Consider the following 22252-nt stretch of genomic DNA (forward strand, 5'->3'; position numbering starts at 1 on the left):
CAATAAACTCCCGTGACAATTGAAGCAGCTGTTTATCACAATTCTAATTTAAAGAACATTAAAAGCTCATCAAAGTATTAGAAGCTGCTTATCACAGTGTTAACTGATATGTAAGACTTGAAGCTGAAAAGTAGCAGCTTTAAGCTCAAAGCTAGTAAAGCACATTTCATTTCGGACGCAATTCAAGATACAGTTTAAGATTATAAGATGAAAATTAAAAACAGGAAAATACGCAAAAATATTTAATTTATGTGGGGTACCATCCGAAAAAAAAACTTAAGCTCTTCAAAAGTACCTTGAGTTTCATCAAGCTACAAACCAGTTTTCCATAGCACATTTTGAAGCCGAGATGAAAAGCAACAGCTTTAAGCTCAAAGCTTATGAAGCATATTTCATTTTAGATGTTAGCTACTCAATTCTAGATACAACTTTATTATACTTAAAAAACATAGAAAAAGGCAAAAGCTTATTATAAGTTGAATATTTTTACTCATATTTATGTAGCCTACCAAATCTACTTAAAAATTATGCCAAGAGTACTTCAAAAGTACTTTTAAGCAAGCTTCACATAAGCTTTCTATAACACATTTTCAAATCGCTCTCTTTATTTATAGAATGTTAGTTGTTATCATCAATAAATTCTATGCTCATCAAGTTTAATCAGAGGATTTTCAATTCCAAGCAGCAACAGCTCTAAACGCAACAGCATTAACTTTCATTAAAGTAAGAGAAGCTAAAACTTTTGCTTTGTGTATGCCCAAAGTTAAAAGTTAAAGCTGACTCATCAAATGTATTGCGAGCAATCTAATAATCGATTAGTTTGATTTGATTAAAGGCAACTTGAGTCCACATTACACATCAACGTTTAGCTGTGTGAAAATTGAGACGAGGAATGTGTTGTAAAGTTTTTGTTGTTCTGTCTCTCTGTTTTTTTTTTTAAAGCTGCAAACGAGACAAGTTCGATGATGATTGCGGCTGATGGCCTGACATGTTGTCAGACTTGACGGACAAACTCCCACACACACAGACATCGAGTGTGTGTGCGTGTGCGTATCGATTATCTGTGCCGTTCACGACACGCAGACGGCGACAATCCGTAGACGGAATGCGAGAATGGAGGCAGAGTTCGAGATGGAGAAGTAGAAGGAGAAGGAGATGGAGACTCAACTCGAGGATGTTGTGGGGTTTTGTTGCTCGTTGCTCGTTGCTCGACGGATCAACTAGCCAGTAATAATGTCTTTCGCTGACATTTGACATTTTGGCTATATTTCACTCACTTTGTGACAACTGGCAACTTGGCATTCAAATATAACCCAGAGCCGCCAGCAATGGCCCAGGGAACCAAACTGAGTCTCTGTCTGTGCCTGAACACTTCCCTTCCCATCCTGATGCCTTGGTCCGTTGCCGTTGCCGTTGCCGTTGGGTTCTCTGATAGCAAAACTGACTGAATCCATAGCCAGTTTCAGTAGCCAGCGCAGTCATTCATTCAAGCTCAGATGTTTAAGAACAATAAATTTGTGTGCGAGACGACGTCGAGACAAGTGTGTGTGTGTGTGTGTGTGTGTGTGTGTGTGTGGGTGGGGTGAGTGTTTGTATGTGCGTAATGCATTTGTGTAGTAGACAAACCAAATGTTTGGCGATCTGTCCGCCTGTCTCTTCTTAGGTTCGTCAATCTGCCTATTCGACTGTCTGTCTGTCTGTCCGTCCGTTCGTTCGACAATCTGTCTGGCCGTCTGTCCACAAGCTTCACTGTCTCTTCTTCTGGCAATTGTCTCTCTGTCTGTCCGTTGATACAGAGCTAAAAAATATCCTTGAAATATTTTAAGCCTAACCTGGATTTTCTGAATTATGCATTTGGACTTAAGATGCTAAATTAATCCGTTTTCAAGACCAACTTCTTTTTTGTCCCTCAACCAATTGTCTCCTCATCCATGCTATCCGTTTGTACAGAGGGAAAAAAACGATCCTTGAAAGTATTATTAAACAAATACGAGATAATGTGATAAATATTTTAAGAGTAACATTAAACAAAGAAGTGCAACTGAAATCTGAGTTAAAAATTACCAAATTGAAATCCTCATTTTAAACTTTTTCGCGAGCGAAAAAGTCAAGTATCTTCATCAGATATTGACACCGTTCCGGATTGAATTCAGGGTAATTATTCATGATTTTTTTCGTTCGGTGTAGCTTTGTTCCCATCTCTGTGCCTCTCTGTTTGTCTTTCCGTCCGTCCATCTGCCCGCCTGCTTGTCCTCCCCTCTGCGCCTTGACAAGACTAGAGGCGACATATTTGCGTCAAACAGAAGCCACCGCATCGTTGTCGTCGCCGTTGTCGTAACCGGAATCCGCAGCCAAAGCCCCTGGCTGGAATCGGAATCGGAGTCAGAGACAGAGTCAGAGTCAGCATCAGCATCAGTGTCAGAACTGCAACCAGAGCTCTTGTGGTGGCCATTATCATCAATGGCAGACGACGGCATTTACATCATAACGAGGCGATGCGATGTGATGTGAGGCGAGTGGAGGTGAGGCACGGACGGAGACTGATGGATGGACAGATAACCAGCATTAGCATTAGCGCCGCACAGGCTGCGATTGCAGCGCGCTAAGTTCGAATAGTTGCTCCTCCGAAAAGGAGGAGGCGGAGGAGGCGTGCCATGTGAACATGCGGGTAAATTATCTTTTCATTTCCGTCAACGTCCTGTGTGTCCTGCTGCTTCTGCTTTTGCTGCTGCTGCTGTGTCCTGCATCCAATTGCCATGTTCCACTCATCGCGTTCAATTGTTGGCTCTCTTAAGCTTTTTAGCAATCAGTCCTGCGTTCCCAATCCCCTCCTCTCTCTCTCATCCGCTTGTCCTCTTGTTGACTGCACCCCTTTTCGCTGTGCCACGCTCTTCTCAAGTCCAACGTCGAGATTCATTAAGGATGCCGCGAAAGGACAACGGGGCCAAAACAATGGCCATTTTGCTGGTCGACGCGTGTGCGCCTCTTAAAAGCGGCTTAAATCAAATTTTCGTTTCGCTAATTGTCTCATCAAATTACACACAGACACAACAACAACAACAACAACAACAACAAGAACAAGAACACGGAACACATCCGTTCTCAGCACAGAGCAAGTAAGCAAGCAGGCAGGAGTGAGTATGCTTTTCGCATTCATTAATCATTTATCGAGGCAGCGCATTTCTCGATAACGATTGATTGCGTGAAACGCTTGTGAAAGAAGCATAAGCATAATTAACAGACGATTATCGTGTTATCGATTGTCTAGCCAATAATACCAAAGCTTATCGGGCTTAGAATTTAATTCCATATTTATTTTATGATTTCGTCAAGTTCATAAATATTTCCTGCTAAGTTTTGTCATTTTATTAACTTGCCATATTGATAGCATAAAAATTGCTTTCTTAACTAGAGTATGCATTAAAGAAGTAAGAAATCTGCGAAATATATACCTGATTAATATATCAAAAAATAATTAAATATAGTGAAGGCTATATTTGGTATATAACAAAAATATGCCTTAATAAAATAAAGTAGGCACAAATTAAGTAAAAAAAAGTAAAACAAATATATTCCTAATCATTATAATGAACACTATTCTTTGTATATAATAAAAATATAGTTTAATAAACTAAAATAGCAAAAAACAAGGAAACTAAAATTATAATTAAATATACTGAGGATTATTTTTGGTAGATAACAGAAATATGGTTTAATAAAATAAAATAAGCATTCAATGGCGAGAAATCTACTATTTTTTTGGTATATAACAGAATTATGGTTTTCTAAATGAAATATGCTTAAAGAAATGAAGAAATGTAAAACCATATACTGAAGACTATTTTTGGTATATCAATATACCATACATTACGAAATACACAAGATTTTCAACCAAAGCAACTCAGATCCGTCAACATCAGATCTCTTTGATGAATAACGAACATTTAAGGAGCATTACACATGCAAATTTTAATTAAAGTATTGTAAAAAATATGACATAATGCAAATATTAAACGATTTAGTAAAAAAACGTTTCAATATGTTTACAATATCCACAAAAATATCATTACGAAGAGCCCAATCTGTGGATGATTGATTGAGTCTTTGACAGCGTTTGATTAAGCTGATTAATCAAGAGCTAAATAAAGCAATGCAATGTAAAGTAAATGAAATGCCAATGATTGTTATCGATAAACGTACGTAAGGTTGAATGTGTGTGTGTGTGTAAAACAGATGTGAGTGAAAAGGTGAACTGAGTGTGTGTGTGTGTGTGTGTCTGCCTCAAAACGAGTTGCATGCTTAATTTGCAACGAATTCCCCAACGCGTTGTGATAACTACCGAATATGAACGTGACAAAAGTTGTTGATGACAACAACAACAACAACAATAACAATAACTACAACAGCAACAAAGAAGAGACGAAAGTGCAATTGCAATGGAGTAAGAGATCAGCCTGGATGAAAAGGAGCGAGGCAAAGAGATGGAGTAGGGTGGCAACTCTGCCGCACAACAAACAGCAAAATAGAAATGACTTTAATAGCTCATCAATGATTCAAGCGGAAATCCGGGCTGTCCCAAGTGCAGTCGGTTTATTGGATACCGGAAAGGCATTATGTTGCCGCTTGCCGCTTGCCACTTGCCTCTTGCCACTTGCCCCACGTGCCGTTAGTAGCTGCTACCGTTAGTCAGTCGAACAACTCTGCCAGCTCTGCCTCTCTGTCCAGCTATCCGTCTGTCTGTATTGTGCCGTGTCTGTTGTTGGCGTCGTCGTCGTCATCGTCGTCAGCATTGTTGTTGCTGTTGTTGTTGTTGTTTATTTGTTTGATTGGGCTGACTGACTGACTGCAGCTATCTCTTTCACACACCCTCTCTCTAGCTGTCTGTCTCTGTCTCACTCGGTTAACGGACTGTATGTCTGCTTAGCTGAAATGATTTTCACGCTGCCTCCAAAAAAGTATGCAACGAAATTTGCATATTGTTTTGCCATACGACAACGCCCTGCAATTTGACAGGCGCCCAACGTGCGGCGTCTATATGTATGTGTGTATGTATATAGCACCCCATTTTGAGTGGAAATCAACAACTCCCTTTGGCCCTTTTTGCACCTGTGTGTGCGTGTGTGTGTGTGTGTGTTAGTGTTGCAGCCACGACCTCTGCGCCGTGTGTGTGCCACGCCCACAGCGCCCCCGTAAGCCACAGCCACAGCGCTCAGGCTAGAGTTGGCTTTATCTGCTAGCCATGTTTGTCTGAACATATCTGGGCATCATTATTATCATCATTATAGATGGCACACGACCAACCAACAACCAACAACCAGCAACCAGCAACCAACAACGACAACGACAACCAGTGGCTATGTGACAGTAGCCCCGCTTGGCTTTTGTATCTCATTTATTATGCAAATCTCAGACCCGGCGCCCAACGAACGAGACACCAACAACAACAACAACAACAAAAGATTGGGGGAGGCATATTGGGATTGGGAAATTGGGAAACAACTGGCACAATATGGACGGCAAATGCTCAGAACCAACAACACCAACAGCAACAACAACAACAACAACAACAGCAACAACAACATCATCATCAATTGCAAACTGCAAAGTGCAACTTCAACTCGCAACAACCTGTTTTCCTTCCTTCACTTTTGCCATTATTATTACTTCGTTTTTTTTTTGTTTTTCCTCTTCTTGTGTGCTGCATTATTTTTAAAAGTAATTTTTGCAAATTGTTGGCAACACATTGGCTTACTGCAATTGTTGCATGTCTATCGTCAGTTTGAATAGCAAAAATCCAGCAAATCGCACTTAAAAGGTCAACACAAAACAAAACGCAAAAATATATATAGTATGATATATGAAATCTAATTGGATGCAAGTATCGACTAACAAAGACCCTGTAAGGTTATCGACTTGTGCTCATTTAGGTTGAGGCATAGAAATACTTGTATGAAAGAGTTAACACTTACATTTCATAACATCAAGAAAATGTGGATGATAATTGTAGTTGATGCAGTCATTAGCAGCTTATTCTTAGAGTTGAGGTATAACACTGTAGCTGTAAGATATTAAATAAGAGTAGATATTTAAGTGTATTGCATTAAATAGAAATGAATAAAAGTAACATAAACTCATTCAATCAATTTAATTATACCTTATTTTTCTCATTAATTTCAAGCAATTTCGTGAATTCAAAACCTATTACATTTGCGATACATTGAAGCTATTGATAGTACGAGTGAATTACGAATACTATCGATAGTTTTAAATTGGCAGTAGCAGCTGTCAAATGACCAATCAAATGATAAATAATGCTATTAGAAAAATTTAATGAACATTAATTAATTTTGAGAACTTGATTTTATTGAATTTTCAGTAATTTGATTAAAACGAGAATTCATATCCTATTTATTGATGACAAGCACAATCGATAGTGCTTGTGAAATACGCATACTATCGATAGTTTTAAATACGCATTAGCAGTCATTAAAAGGTCAACCAAACGATGATAATGCTGTTAGAGAGCAAACACGAATCAAACACCGCATAATACTTTAATATAGTTCGCAGATCAAGCTACTACGCGCACCGTGTGCGAGCGAGACAGCGAATGTAAAAAAAGGAAGAGAGAACATCGAATGGCCGTTTGGCAATCATAAAAAGTAAATAAAAATTTCAATTTTTATGCACGCTTCAACGTTAATCAATTACGTGATTTAATTGAAAACGCCAAAGTCAATAACAAAAAACAAACACAACAAAAACCAAAGACAAAAAAAGAAATATATTGATATATAAATATATATATATATATATATTCCTATATAGAATATATACTAGCACTATAAGCCCATGCGTATCGTATATACAATTTGTTTATCTATCAATTTCAAATGTCCAGAGTCTGTTTGTTCTGGCCACTCTTGCTCTTTCTCAACAGCGAACAGCATGGGAGACAATTGAAAAGGACGCACATCGCATTTTCCATTCCCTTTTTCATTTCATTTCATTTCATTTCAGTTTCTCTTTTTTTTTTTTTGTTTGCCAGCGAATTGGTTTTCAATTAACATAAAGCTGGCAAAAATAAAAAAAATACGAATGCAACAAAATGTTCAAAAGGGAAAACTGTCTGAGACTGAAGAAGACAAAATGACAGATTCACGATGGATTCCAAATGGAAATTTATTAAGTGCAAATGGAAAAAGATTTCGTGGAACTCAGCGAAACGAGATAAAGGTAGTTAAGTCCGCGAGCAAATAAATACCTCGACTTAAAAACATTATCTGGCAATTAACAATGCACTAACGAACTTTTAAAAGTAGCATATTCAAATTGTTAATGAACAGACTACAATAAATTGCAACAAGTTGGCAGCTCTACTAAATTTCTAGCTTTAGTATTTAATTTAAAATTTATTACGATTAAAATTAGCTTTCAAAGATTAGCTCAAATATTTCTTATACGAGTATTATTCTTAAGTACAGTCCAAAAACTAGACTCATTAATTTTAATTTGTTAAGCAAGTTGGCAGCGCTGTTCTATTGTGTGAATACGAGTTGGCATAGCTGGAGTGAAAAATTATGGCAGCTTTGTTAAAGACAAAATCCTTTGGTATTATTCCTGAGCTGAAGAAACAATAATTTGCGACAAGTTGGCAGCTTTACTAAATTTCTTACGCCTTGAGTATTCGATTGAAGATGAATCAGAATGTGTATTAGTTTTGACAAATTAGCTCAAATATTTATAATAGTATTTTTAAGCACAGTACAAAATTAGACTAATTTCTTCTAATTCTGTTAAACAAGTTGGCAGCGCTGTTCATATTTGTGAATAAAAGTCAACAAATTAGCACAAATATTTATATACCTTTTTTATTCTCAGTCCATACAAAAAAGTATTTCATTTGAATTTTGTTCAGCAAGTTGGCAGCGCTATTTAAATAAGAGTTAGCTTAGCTGAAGTAAAAAACGTTAACTTTTCTTATTACCCATGAGCTGCAGCATTTGCATTGGATTAACAAATACCATTTTCACTTTGCATTTTTATCGCACCAGAAAACAAGTTGGCAGCCCTATTAAATATGCAAATAGTTATCGATAATGTGTGAACGTCATGGAAGCGATGATGCTGGTGTTCAATTGAGGCGCTTTAAAGGGATGGATGTTCATTAGGCCAACGACGATTAACAATTGAGGCTGTAGATAGTATCTAAAGTATTCCCCACACATTCTCGCCGCACATTGAAGGCATCTTTCACTTCAAAATGCAGCCCAGGGGGTGGGTGAGGGGAAAAGGACTTTTGCAATGAGGCAGTGAATTGTTTCGACGATGCTTGCGATAGGGAAACAATAAGAACGGCATTCAAAGGCAGCCAAGGAATTCACAGCAATCCAGGCGAGTTCTCTCATCTACAACTTCAGTACGAACGAATGTGTGTGTCTCTCTCTCTCTCTCTCTCTCTCTCGGTGTGTGTGTGTGTGTGTGTTGGTTGTGTGTCAAAACAAATTTCATTTCACATTCAATTAAATTAATTTTAACACCATTTGCAGGCGGCAGGACAACAGCAGAAGCAGCACACGAAGATGCCAATGCCAATGAGGACACAGCAGGATGCGAGATGGACGCAAAAGCGAAGGAAAGGGGCAAAGGGAAAGAGAAGACGAAGCAGCTGGATATGAAGTTGGAAATCGTCCTGTGATGGCCCAGTTGGGGCTGCTGCTGCTGTTGCTGCTGTGGCACTCTGTGTGGACGTCTGTGGGCGTCACAGTTGCCGCATGCCTTTGCCACGTTTTCCACATTTCTTCGGCTTCTTCACCGTTAATGGTTTTATCTTTTCCTTATTGTTGCCGCTGCCACAAAACGTTGCACCCACCCATAGATCGATCGAGTGGCAAGCGTCCGAGTCCGAGTCGGAGTCCGAGAGTCAGAGCCAAAGCCTCGAGTTTCCGTTTTCGCACAGCGAATTCGAACAGCGAGTTAATATAATTACAGAAATAAAGTCTGGAATTTTAATTAAAACACAACTTCATTTACAGCCGCAGAGCAGACGACAGTCGGACGCTGAACAAATACTCAACTCTCTTGTCTAAGAGAGGGAGAGAGGGGCAGGTGCAGCCACAATAGACAATGACAAACGAATAGCCGCAGTCGCAAGTCCAACTCGAAACTCAAACTCAAACTCACAACTCGCAACTCGTTCATTCCTGCATTCGGCGCCCAGTTTCAGTTCGAGTGAGTGTCATTTGCTCTAGAAACATTTGCCAAAATAAAATACGAACAATTAAACTTTGTTCAGCTGCTGGCAACGAATTTCAAATACCCTACCCTTTGGTATTTTTAGGTATACCTTATAGTTAAGGAGAAAGATGTGTGTAATGTTTATTAAAAAGTTAATCGCTTACTTTTGGTTTACGACTTTTAAAATTCTGCAAATTTACTTCATTCTGTAAGTAGTTTATAGTATTTTTTAATACTATATTTTGGTATTAACAACACTACCAAATTCATATAGCAATTGTTTTAAGACAAAAGTCGCGTTAAACACAAGTCAATTGAAAACTCTTTTAAAGTAATTTTCGAGGTCTGGGAAAATAAAGTTTATAGCACATTAAATAATGCCAAATAAAAATAAGGTAATCTTTTAGCATGCCACTTGTTGTCTCTTAATATCTACAGAGTATACTAAGTCATTAAATATGCTTCAGCATACTAAATAAAGTGTTTATTTTACTGCTTCTCAGCAGCTAATTTAGAGGGTATACCTGAACATAATACACTATAAGTTCAATAAATCCGCGCATTAGAGGCACAAAAAGAAGTAAACAAGTCTTAAATCCTTATTTGCATGCTCTTCATAATTTACAGGGTATATTTTATAAAGTTTGCTATAATGAATAGTTCTTGATTCATTTACAGAAGTCTCCAACGCTTGCGAACGTTTGATTGCTACAAATGCGACGGAAAGAAATATTAAAAGGAAGTTCAAATAAGAAAATTAGAGTCAGGTGTTGACTGTGTGAGACCTGTTCAAGCACAATGAAATTATAAATATAATATTATAATAAGAAAATAATAAAATACAAAACGAAAATGTCATTTTAAGGTTTACAGAGTACAATGAAAAATGTTGATTTATTAATTCAAATATATGAATTCACATATGAGTAATAAATCTTCTTTCACTGGCATTTTGTATTTGCTTTTCACAACTTGAAAAATATACGAAGCGTAAAAAAACAAATAAAATCAATTCTAAAATAATATGAAGCATTCATATACTTTAATATTGACTAGCTTTTTATCCCGGTTTAGCATAAAAGTTAAGCATTTATCTTTATGAAGAGTCTTGTTCATTTGGTAAAATGGCTTAAGAGAACTTTTTTACTTATTATTATACCCGCTATACCCATAGGGTAGAAGGGTATTATAACTTTGTGCCGGCAGGAAATGTATGTAACAGGTAGAAGGAGGCATCTCCGACCCTATAAAGTATATATATTCTTGATCAGCGTCAACAGCCTAGACGATCTAGCCATGTCCGTCTGTCCGTCTGTCCGTATGAACACCTAGATCTCAGAGACTATGATCTCAGAGACTATAAGAGATAGAACTTTAATTTTTTTTCGACAGCATTTGTTATGTTTGCACGCAGATCAAGCTTGTTTCAAATTTTTGCTACGCCCACTTCCGCCCCTGCAAATCAAAAAAATCGACTAACAAGCGTAATTTTAAAGCTAGAGCGAATTTTGGTATATACAATGATAACTATAGTAGTTGTGATTCCTGAAAATTTGGTTGCAATAAGATAAAAATTGTGGAAGTTATTAGAGAAATACTTTTGTATGGGCAAAAACGCCTTCTTTTTGCTTTATCCGAATATCTGGTATATTTTGAATGTGGTACCATATCGATATACCAAATATTCCGCTCGGTATATTTTTAGTATTTTTTGTAGTATTTTCGGTATATTTTAAAAATAATACCGCAATATTTTGTCTTTATTAAAAATGGGTAGCGGGTATCTCACAGTCGAGCACACTCGACTGTAACTTTTTTACTTGTTTTTCTGTAGGGAACAGGTCTAAAAAAAAGAACACACATCATACAGGCAATTAAATATGTGCTTCAGTTTGTCAACTTCATGATTAATAGATTATCTAATGCGTATCTTTGATATAGAAGCATTTAATTATGTGAAGCAAATCGAGCAGCAGCTAATAAAGAGCGAAATGCATAAATATGTTATGCATATGAAGCTTTTGTTGCAAGATCACACAGCAAGGTTTTGTGGTCGCGTTTGTTGCTGTTGTTGTTGTTGTTGCAACACGAATGTGGCAACGCGTTGTTGCTATTCTTGCTGCTTCTGTTGCCGGTTGCCGGTTGCCTAATCAAAAACAGAAGCTATGCAAGCCGCAGCATTGTGACAGGCTTTTCGCCAGGGAGGCAATCCAATGCGTTGTCGGCGGTTGGGCTGGGCGGTCAAAAGGGGCGTGGCACACACACGCACACACACACACTCACACACAGATACCAGCTGACATATGCACAAGAGACTTTTGCCGAGTAGCACTAACATTTTCAGAGAGGGTAGTGGTGGGGAGGAGGGGGAAGCGTTCGCAGGTGTGCGGACATCAGCAACAGACGAACAGATAGAGAGACAGACAGACAGACAGACAGACAGACAGATAGAGGAGAGACGAGCCTACGTTGCGTATGCGCAACGCACGTTGAAACAACTAATGGCTAAATTTTTAGCTAAAATTTGCAAAATTTGCATTTTTTGCCAACTGTTGTTGTTGTTGTTGTTGTTATTGTTGTCATCGCACTACATGTGCCTTGGAGAACCCCCCCTCCGCCCCCCGTCTGCCCCGCTGTGAAACGTCTGTTTGTGTTGCAAATATAATTTTTAATTTAAATGCAAATTTTTGAAATCATTTTCGAAGCATTATGTGCCCATATTGATACGCAAATTGCTGTCAGCAGCGCACGCATAGACATAGACACAGCACACACACACACATACATATCTATACACACACACACACACACACACACACAGAGCAGCACACACACATATGCAGATTTAATAACGCATACGCGTCAGTCAACCGCTGGAACAGGCCGCAGCCAGCAGACGAGAGACGCAGAGAGAGAAAGAGGGGAAGAGGGAGAGAGGGAGAGAAAGAAAGAGAGAGCGAGAGAGAGAGTTGAAGCTGTGACCGCTGTAGCCACCGAAAAGCTGACAACATCAGCGAAGCCAAACACCGAAACCCAACACACACACACACACCTACACACACACACACACACACACACCTACACACACACACACACACACACTCGCACTTAGAAGAGTGCGTGTTGTTGCTGCTTCTCGCTATTGATTTTTGAAGAATTCGTTTGTTTCACAGCGCTCAATGCCTTGCTGCCTGTTTTTAATGTTTATTGGCGGTGGCAGCAACAACAACAACAACAACAACTACTCTAACTTTAACAACTAAAATAGCAGCAGCAACTACAACAAATTAGAAAGCTAAATTACGAGTAGACTTGACTGCGAAATACCTGAAATACAAAAATTATTTCATTTAATTGATTAAAACTAACTAATGTATTTATTAATTATACAAGAAAGTTATAGAAAATAAAAATGTGTATAAAAAAGAATAAGAAATAAACAAATTCAAATTAAATTAATTGATTAACAAGAAAAAATAAAATAATAATAAAATTCATTTCGTTTCATTTACTGAAATTAGCAAGTGGAAATTTCCAATTAAATTTATTAGTTAAAAATCAAATGTGTCAAAAATTAAAATGAAATTAGAAACGAACTTGAAATCAAACTATGAATAAAAATAATTATATTTAATTGGAATCAATCAAAGCAGACAAAAATGTTCTAAGTCAATAGAAAAGTCAATAAAGAACAGAAAAAGAATATATAACCAAATGATTTGGAATGAAATAAATAAATCAAAATTTGCAAGGAACTGAAATCAAATTCACAACCAAAAATCAAATTGCCAAGAAAATAATTTTCAATCAAATTAACAACTGGAAAATTAAAATTTGCAATGCATAAAATATGAAATCAAGTAAAAGCTGTTTAAAAAAGAAATGACAATAATAAAACAAATCTTCATTTAAAACTAATTTTTTTATTTTTTCTTTCTTTTGAGCTCATTTCACTATTTAGCTCATGAACTACTTTGATGTTTAATTTGCAATTTAACAAAAAAGTTAACTTTAAATTCTTGAAGTGTTTGTAGAACTGAAGAACTTGAGAAATATGTTAAGTTTAGGAAATCAAAACTGTTCTTTTTTTCTGGGTGCAATACTACCCTTTAACCCCGTGGAGATGCCGGGTATTAAAAGAGCGTTGGCAGCAACAAAATTGCAAACGCAGCCGCATCAGCGGCAATGGCAGCAACAACCAAATGCTCATCACGGGGCAAAAGCGTGTAACCAAGTGAAGGTGTCACTCCATCAAAAGTGTACGCATAAACCTCTTGCTACCCCTCCTCCTCCTACCCATCAACTCCAACTCCATCTCCATCTCCAATCCCTTCCCTGGTTGCCACTGACCGAACTGTTCCCCGTCCAGCACTCAACAAAGTCATTGAAGTGCGAAATACAAATGCAAAGTGCGAATACACTGCGCAAAAACTTTATAATGATAGTTGGAATTGGAATAAACAGTAAATAGTTAATAGGTAATACAAAACAATAAGTTAATAAAATCATTATCATCAAGAAAAAGTACAATTATTTATTATAGTAAATCTAATAATAAAAATGTCTAGAAATCATAAAAAAAATTTAACTGCAATTATAATAGATAAATATTAATTCCAATACAAATAATTAAGTTATTTATTATAATAAAAATATATAAAATCATAAAATTTAATAATAATCAATAAATATCATTATGAAACAAATAATAATAGTATTCTTCTCGTTGTATATGAAAACTAGAAAATAAAGATAATAGAAATAATTATTTTCTACTTCTATAATAAAAGCGAAGCAAACAATTAAAAAATACGATTTTCCAATTCACTTTTTTAATTCCTTAAAGTAAACTAAAAAGCCAAACTATTCGTAAAGAATTGGAAGATTTCTAATATACCGAATATCCACTAAAATATACCAAACGCTTTTTAATTTCCTGCGAACTCAAAGACAAACTTAAGTAATTTGAAACCAATTTCTTATAAAGAGCTCTACGGCTATTAATATACCGAAATATACTAAAATATACCAAACGCTATTTCAATTTTAGCGAACTCAAAGCTACCTAAACTCAATTTTAAAACTATTAATTTACTACAAATTTACTAAAATATACCAAATGGTATATTTTGTTCATTAAAACAAAGTTGTTTATGATTGACTTCGTTCAATGAGCACAAAAGAGTCGAAACGAGAAGCAATTTACATGGGAATATCAAGAATTATAAATATACCGAAAATGAAGTTTTTTTTAATCTAATTTAGAATGAATTTGAATACTATTAATATGCCAAAAATATACTAAAATATAACAAACAGTATATTTTTGGTATATTCTTTTGTTCAATTTAAAAACGAGGCCCTTAAAATAATTTGCTCAGATTGATTTTACGAAATTAGCACAAAAGGGTCGAAAGATAAAGATACCAAATAAAACGTGGAGCGATTTAAATGGGAATATCAATAACTATTAATATACCGAAAATATACTAATATATACTACATACCAAACGCTAATTTAATTGCTGCGTACTCAAACTTGCAATGAAGTTTTTTTTAATCTAATTTAGAATGAATTTGAATACTATAAATATACCGAAAATATACCAAATAGTATATTTTTGGTATATTCTTTAGTTCATTTCCAAAAACGAGGCCCTTAAAATAATTTGTTTCAGATTGATTTCTCTAAATGAGCACAAAAGAGTCAAAAGATAAAGATACCAAATAATAAATATACCGAAAATATACTAAAATATATCAAACAGTATATTTTTGGTATATTCTTTTCTTCATTTCAAAAAACGAGGCCCTTAAAATAATTTGTTTTGTATTGATTTCTCTAAATGAGCACAAAAGAGTCAAAAGTTAAAGATACCAAATAATAAATATACCGAAAATATACTAAAATATACCAAACAGTATATTTTTGGTATATTCTTTTGTTCATTTCAAAAAACGAGGCCCTTAAAATAATTTGTTTCAGATTGATTTCTCTAAACGAGCACAAAAGAGTCAAAAGATAAAGATACCAAATAAAACGTGGAGCAATTTAAATGGGGAATTGTCGAGGGACAAAACAGTGCGTAGTTTCTTTGTATGCATGGGCATTCATTAGGAGCTTATGCTGCCATCAGCACAATCATTTGCAGCTCCAACTCCAACTCCAACTCCCGAGTTGTGGAACTCCAATACAACCCTTTTGGACTCTGTGTGTGTGCGATCGTCATTTAAAACCATTTCACAAGTCGTCAAATCCGATTATGAACTCATTTCACTATTTTGCCCATGAACTACTTTGATGTTTAATTTGCAATTTAATTTTAATGTGCCTAGCCTCCTCCTCCTCCTCCTGCTCCTCCTCTTCCGTTTTCCTCTTTTTCTACTATCTCTTTCCCACTCTCACTGTGTGTGTGTGTTTGTTTGGTCCACCTGGGCGTATGAGCAATTCTAAAAAGGGCTGTCATGATGGAAATGGGGTCCGGGAGCCATAGCGATAATTTTATTATTGTCGTTGTTGTTGCTGTTGTTGTTGTTGTTGTTGTTGGTGCTATTAGTTGGTTGCCAGCAGCTGGCCATTAACGTCCATTTAGTCAGGCGCCACGCATTTCTAAGTTGGTAACATTTTCTAATTGCTGCTGCCAGTTGTTAAGCGGATGCGGGGCAAAGGGCGAGGCGCGGGTACTTTAGGTGCGACTTGGACGTTTATTACAACTGACAGCAGCAGAAGCAGCAGAAGAAGAAGCAGCAGCTGAAGTTGCAAGTGTGTGTGTGTGTGTGTGTGGAGCATGAAGCTTCAAGCAAAACGAAGCAGCGACCTTTTTGCCAAGCTTCGCTTTTTGTTATTTTCTCGCTCCGCAGTTACAATTTCTACTCCTCCTTTGCCTTTTCCTTTTTGTTTTCCTTTTCCCTTCACTCCCGGTTGTCATCGATTTCACCCACTTTGCGTGCGAAGAAGGGGGCGTGGCTGCAATTAGTGCATCACGATGCAAAAACCTTTCGACCTCAGCAGCTTTGCCTCCCATGACACTTATCACACACACACACACTCGACTCTTGTTGCCTTCGTTTATGAATATTTTAAAATGCATTCATGGTGGGAACGAAGGAAGTAGAAGAAGAAGAAGAAGAACCTCCTCTTGTTATTATTATTGAAATCTAGGCGGAAATTAAGTTGTCCCGCTCGACTGTTTTGCCCTCTCTAGACTTTGCTGCTCTCTCCCTCTCCCTCTTCCTCCCTCTCTCTCTCTCTATTTCACTCTCTTCCTTGTTACCTGAGACACTTTAATGGACACGAAAGACCAAAGTTCAGCTTGTTGCCACATGCAGCACGTTGCACGTTGCACAGACGTCGCTAGCAAAAGGGATGCTCATACTGTTGCCCAATTAGGCACTTGACATCGCTGCAAATATTATGAACAGCAATTTTCATGTCTTTGCGTCACTTTCCAAACGAGTTTCGAGTTGAGTAGGAAGTGCAAAAATAACGAATATATTGAGAAGAAACTACTAAAGATTAGAATAGTATAGAATATAATATAATAGAATGGAATAGAATAGAATAGAATAGAATGGAATAGAATAGAATGGAATAGAATAGAATAAAATAGAATAAAATAAAAATATACAGAATAGAATATAGAATAAAATAGAATAAAATAAAATATATAGAATAGAATAAAATAGTATAGAATAGAATAGAATAGAATGGGATAAAATATAATAGATTAGAATGGAATAGAATAGAATAGAATAGAATAGAATAGAATAGAATAGAATAAAATAGTATAGAATAGAATAGAATAGAATAGAATAGAATAGAATAGAATAGAATAGAATAGAATAGAATAGAATAGAATAGAATAGAATAGAATAGAATAGAATAGAATAGAATAGAATAGAATAGAATAGAATAGAATAGAATAGAATAGAATAGAATAGAATAGAATAGAATAGAATAGAATAGAATAGAATAGAATAGAATAGAATAGAATAGAATAGAATAGAATAGAATAGAATAGAATAGAATAGAATAGAATAGAATAGAATAGAATAGAATAGAATAGAATAGAATAGAATAGAATAGAATAGAATAGAATAGAATAGAATAGAATAGAATAGAATAGAATAGAATAGAATAGAATAGAATAGAATAGAATAGAATAGAATAGAATAGAATAGAATAGAATAGAATAGAATAGAATAGAATAGAATAGAATAGAATAGAATAGAAATAGAAATATATAAAATAGAAAAGAATAGAATAGGATAGAATGGAATAGAATAGAATAAAATAGAATAAAAATATATAGAATAGAATGGAGTAGAATAAAAATATATAGAATAGAATAGATTAGATTAGGAATAAAAACATATAGAATAGAATAGAATGGGAAAAAATAAAATAGAATATAAAATATAATTCAAAGATTATAAACAGAATACAATTGGAGCGAAGTTTATGAAATAAAGTGCAGCTATTACGATATTAACAGTTAAGTTGAAGTCTTATGGGATACATCAAACACTAATGAACTCAATAGATACAGATCAAGAACATGCGTTTTATAAATTGTGGTCTTAATATAAAACCAATTAGAGAACAAATTCATAAAACTAAAAGCATCAGTTTACCAAATGCCAAATTCTCAAAATAAGACCCAAAATAATAGATTTTGATTATAAAATTATGCAACTCATCGAAATTCATAAATAGTTTTTATCTAGCTTTGAGTGTTTTCGATCGTATTTTATTTAGACGAGCTGTCGAAAATTATTCTTCATAGTCTACAAAAGAAAAGGTCCTGGGTTCAGCGATAATAAACAGTATACAATTTGGAACAAGGTTTTTAGAGATAAAAAGTGAAGCGGAAGTGAAAATATTATTATGAAATATACTATTAATGAAAACCAATTACAACTGAAGAAACTTGAATGCGCTAATTACATTACAACCTTATTCTAATAAGATCTTGTGAGTAATAAAAACTGGGATCTTATATCAAATGTTCTTGAAATCAAGATTTATGTTGTTGTCGCACTTTTTGGAACAACATCTTGATTTTAGAACATTTTTTTGTTCAGTGTGGAAACAATCTAAAAGATATATAGTTCTATATATATTGAAAGAGCTAAAGATTGTAGTTCCGAAATATGTAACTTTGGACATCACGAAGATATTCAATTAAAGATATAATTTCGAATTTAGAGAACTTTTAAAAACATAATGAAGTGCTAAAGTCTGTTCAGAGGAATAGAAGATATAGACAAAGAGTCAGCAGAAATCGAGATTCGCCTGCTGGACAACGCCACTGTGGCAACATCAGTGGCATGTGGCATGTGGCATATGAACCACATCACCCGAAGGAAGGCGAAGATAAGCTGAGGATATGCAGCCAGAGCAGAGGAGAGGTGAAGAGAGAGAGAGAGAGAGGGAGAGTCAACTGGAGCTTTGAGCTGCGTCTTTTTCACCTTTTTGGCCTTTGCCTCTTTTGCATGCAACATGGCGACACCCGATGAAGAAGAAGAAGAAGCAGCCGAAGAAGGAGCTGTTAGTTCTCTGTGCTTTGGTCCAGGTCACGTGCCTGCGATGGCTTCCTTGGACTCCTTGCGCTGGATGGCTAACAAGCTTTGGGAGCAAGCGAGCGTGCGGCGTTTTGTTCAAGGAGAGGGCGGGGCGGGGGCGGGGGCGGGGCGAATGGAGGGTCACCAGAGATGGCGCGTTAATGTTTCTTTTACGTGAGTGGCCCGAAACGGCAGCCCCTCCACCTCCCCCTCTCCGTCACCCGTCGCACTTGTTGGGTAATGTAAGTTAATAGCCATTGTTGTGCCACAGCTACAGCTGCTCTCCTCTCCCCTCCTTGCCCCTTTTCGTTGCTGCCCCGCAACAAGAAAGAGCAACAACAACAACAACTACTACAAAAAAAAAAGGTAGAAACGGCAGCTTTATTGATAATTATTGTGCCATGCTCTTGCTCTTGCTCTTCCTCTTTCACTGCTGTTGTTGGCCCATGCATAAATTTAATTTGCTTAATTAATTAAGAAGAAGCGGGCGCTCAGGCGACGGGGGCGGCAGAGAAGGGGAAGGGGGATAGAGGGGGGCGTGGCCACTTTAAGTGCAAAGCAAAGGGCAATGAGGCGACAAGCGGCCAGAACGAGATGCATAGAGTGAAGTGTGAGCGAGCGAGATGCCAATAGGAGTGTAGGACGCGTAAAGGCAAGTTTGTCCTAATTGAAAATAAAGACCAATTTTTTAATTAAACTTTAAATTAATTTATTGAAGTGCCGCACCGCGCGAATAACGCGCTGAACTTTGACCCGCAGCGTCGCGGTCACTCAGCTTGAAGATCAAAGTCCAAAACGCGAAAACAGCTGAAAGCAAAAACCAAAGAAGCAGCAGAAAATTTCAAAAATTGAAATTTTGCAAATGGCGCCGCAAGCAATGCCAGCGCGAATGAGAGTGAGAGAGAGAGAGAGAGAGGGATGGGTGGATGGATGGCATGCACACAGAATCAACAATGCGCTCTAATGCTCATTTAATGCGATTTTGCACGTTTGCATTTTCCAACACTCACACATACATACATAGATAGCTGCATAGCTAAAATTTATTTATCCAAGTGTTACGCAATATTTGCACTATATTACATAACCGCATTGTTGCCCACCACCGCCAATGAAGACCCAATAAAATGCAACAAAATGCCAACTTCCCAAAAGCAAACACATTTCACACATACCTACATACATACATACATATGTACACATGAGGATGAATGTGTATGTATGTATGTAACGTACGTTGCGTTCAGCGTTTTTGGGTGCAAATATGCAATGTACGCATTAGCTTAGTCGCGAAATCGTGCCCTGATTTATAGATATGCACATACAAAGTATATATACTTACATGCACTACTAATCAGCAATCAGCAGTTCATTTTACACACGCGCGCGTTTATTGCGAAAACTAACACACATCCACAAACAAAAAAAAAAAACTTTTTAACTGCCACTGCAGTTTGCAGTGTTGGGCAATGCTGCACATAATTGGTTGAGTGGCATCGATGCCGCGATCGATTAGCATCGATAAATGTATTCAAACATACTTCGCACTTAAAAGCAAAGTTATTTAATGCAATTATTTGTTGTTGTTTTTTTTTCGTTTCTATTTATATATTTTGCTAAATTGTGGTTTCCTGCATATTTATGGGCAGCACTTGTATGTATATCGCTGTACGTGTAATATCGATATATCGATATGTTTGCGATCAACAGCTGTGCGGCGTCGCCGTTTCGTGGAAAAAATGCAAATTCAACAATTAATTTTTAAATTGTGAAAAAATTATAGTAAATGTGTTCCTGCGCATCTTCTTTTGTTGTTGTTAAGGTGAGTAGCTGTAAATGCATATAAAAAACACTTTAGCATTGGTAATATTGCGGACAGAGTTTTTCTGACCACAGCTGTGCACAGGAGCGCTTAGAAATTTGCGCAGAGAAGCGCCAAAATGTCGCATGGAAGAAGAAGCAGAAAAAGCAGGCGTAGAAAATTGCAAGTATGACGTCATAACAAGCGCAATTTTGGAGCAAGTGATAGCAAAGTTGGTTGTAAGAGTGAGACAGCAACAGAGAAAGTGCAAGTGCTATTGAAAACCAACAAGTGCAACACCATTTAACGTATTATACAACAAATAATGGTGAGCAATACAATAATATCATTAATTATAACAAATATTTATCTTGGTCAACTAACATTCAATTAGAGAATGGCTAAGCCCAATTAACTGTTTTCGTTTCTGATAGCCGAATATGTGAACAATAATCGAATTGGATAATTACAAAACAAGAAGTAAATTGATTCTTATAAGCGTCGATGGATTATTGAAAGCTTGAGAGCTGTATTAACAATTAATAATGCCACAAAGCGAAGTAAACAGAACAATTGGAAAGTTTAATAAGGCGCTTAGGATAAAATGAATTGTAAACAACAATTCAATTGATTCTTATAATCAAAATGTGGAACTAACAGGAAATTTACCATGCTGGAAATTTGCACAATCACAAGTAAGTTTGAGACATAAAAATTAAGAATTTCAGATACTGAACACTTATTTTTACTAATTTGTATTTTTCAATAGGGGAATTATATTAAACTGGAAACGCTTGTTTCAACAACGCAAATCAAATTAGAATGCTTAAAATGTGAAACAAACTGTGTCTCGAAAAAGTGTTGACCAACAAGAAAGCTTATTCTATGCTTATTCGAAATGGTTTCTTATAGGCAATTCAGCTGCTAAAGTATTATGATCCTTCCAATTGAAGAATAACCAAGCTAATCAATGTCCTTTGCTTACAGAAAAATGATGATACATTCAAAAGTGGAATACAATTTCATGTTTAATAACGAACAAGTGAATGAACAATCAAGCCTTAAAAGTGAACAAAACAATATGAACTTTCAACATTCAATTGGATTCTTATACGACATTTTGAAGCAGATTAACATATCGCCATGCTTCAGCTATTGAAAAAAAGGGTGAGCAATGCTTTAATAATCAATATTATTTAACTAATGTTTACATTGTTAAACTAACAAGTCAAGTCGAGTCTTTGAGAATGCGGCACTTGTTCCAATTAGAGAAGAGAATGGAGTGTAATCAATTCAAATTCGAATTTCCTTTTGGCAATTTGATGAATGTTTTGTGACGATGATGATGATGTTGTTGTTTGTGAATGAAGTGTGAATGCACTCATAATCATAATAATATGCTGTATGTGTGTGTGTGTGTGTTTGTCTGGCAAATTTGCGTGTGTACATTTCAATTATCAGCTCATTAGCAACGCCATTGAAAACGCTTGCGACTAATTGACAAAAGTGCTACGCACTTGCCACGCCCCGTTTCGAACCCTTTTAGGTGCTCAAAGGCAAGACAGCAATAAGGAGACAGCCAGAGAGAGAGAGAGTGTAAAAAAAAATATTAATTAAATTAAAACCACAAAAGCAAGTCCGCAAATATCC

The 22252-nt window shown here is 36.3% G+C and overlaps 2 long non-coding RNA genes across 4 annotated transcripts; both read left to right on the forward strand.

Annotated features, from left to right (window-relative positions):
- Positions 1 to 8419: 8419 nt before the first annotated feature.
- LOC132796324 (uncharacterized) lies at positions 8420 to 10024 on the forward strand. Of its 2 annotated transcripts, none has more exons than XR_009633547.1 (3): positions 8420 to 8490; positions 8550 to 8975; positions 9036 to 9463. It is a non-coding gene; the product is annotated as an uncharacterized LOC132796324 (long non-coding RNA). The 2 variants fall into 2 exon arrangements; XR_009633548.1 differs by lacking the exon at positions 8420 to 8490 and adding an exon at positions 9916 to 10024 and having other exon boundaries at positions 8501 to 8975; positions 9036 to 9231.
- A 10485-nt stretch (positions 10025 to 20509) lies between these two features.
- LOC132797177 (uncharacterized) lies at positions 20510 to 21655 on the forward strand. 2 transcript variants are annotated; one of them, XR_009633634.1, is made up of 5 exons: positions 20510 to 20623; positions 20708 to 20930; positions 20997 to 21297; positions 21372 to 21531; positions 21590 to 21655. It is a non-coding gene; the product is annotated as an uncharacterized LOC132797177 (long non-coding RNA). The 2 variants fall into 2 exon arrangements; XR_009633633.1 differs by having other exon boundaries at positions 21037 to 21297.
- The last annotated feature ends 597 nt before the right edge of the window (positions 21656 to 22252 follow it).

This window comes from Drosophila nasuta, chromosome X, assembly GCF_023558535.2.
Source record: "Drosophila nasuta strain 15112-1781.00 chromosome X, ASM2355853v1, whole genome shotgun sequence".
NCBI lineage: Eukaryota > Metazoa > Arthropoda > Insecta > Diptera > Drosophilidae > Drosophila > Drosophila nasuta.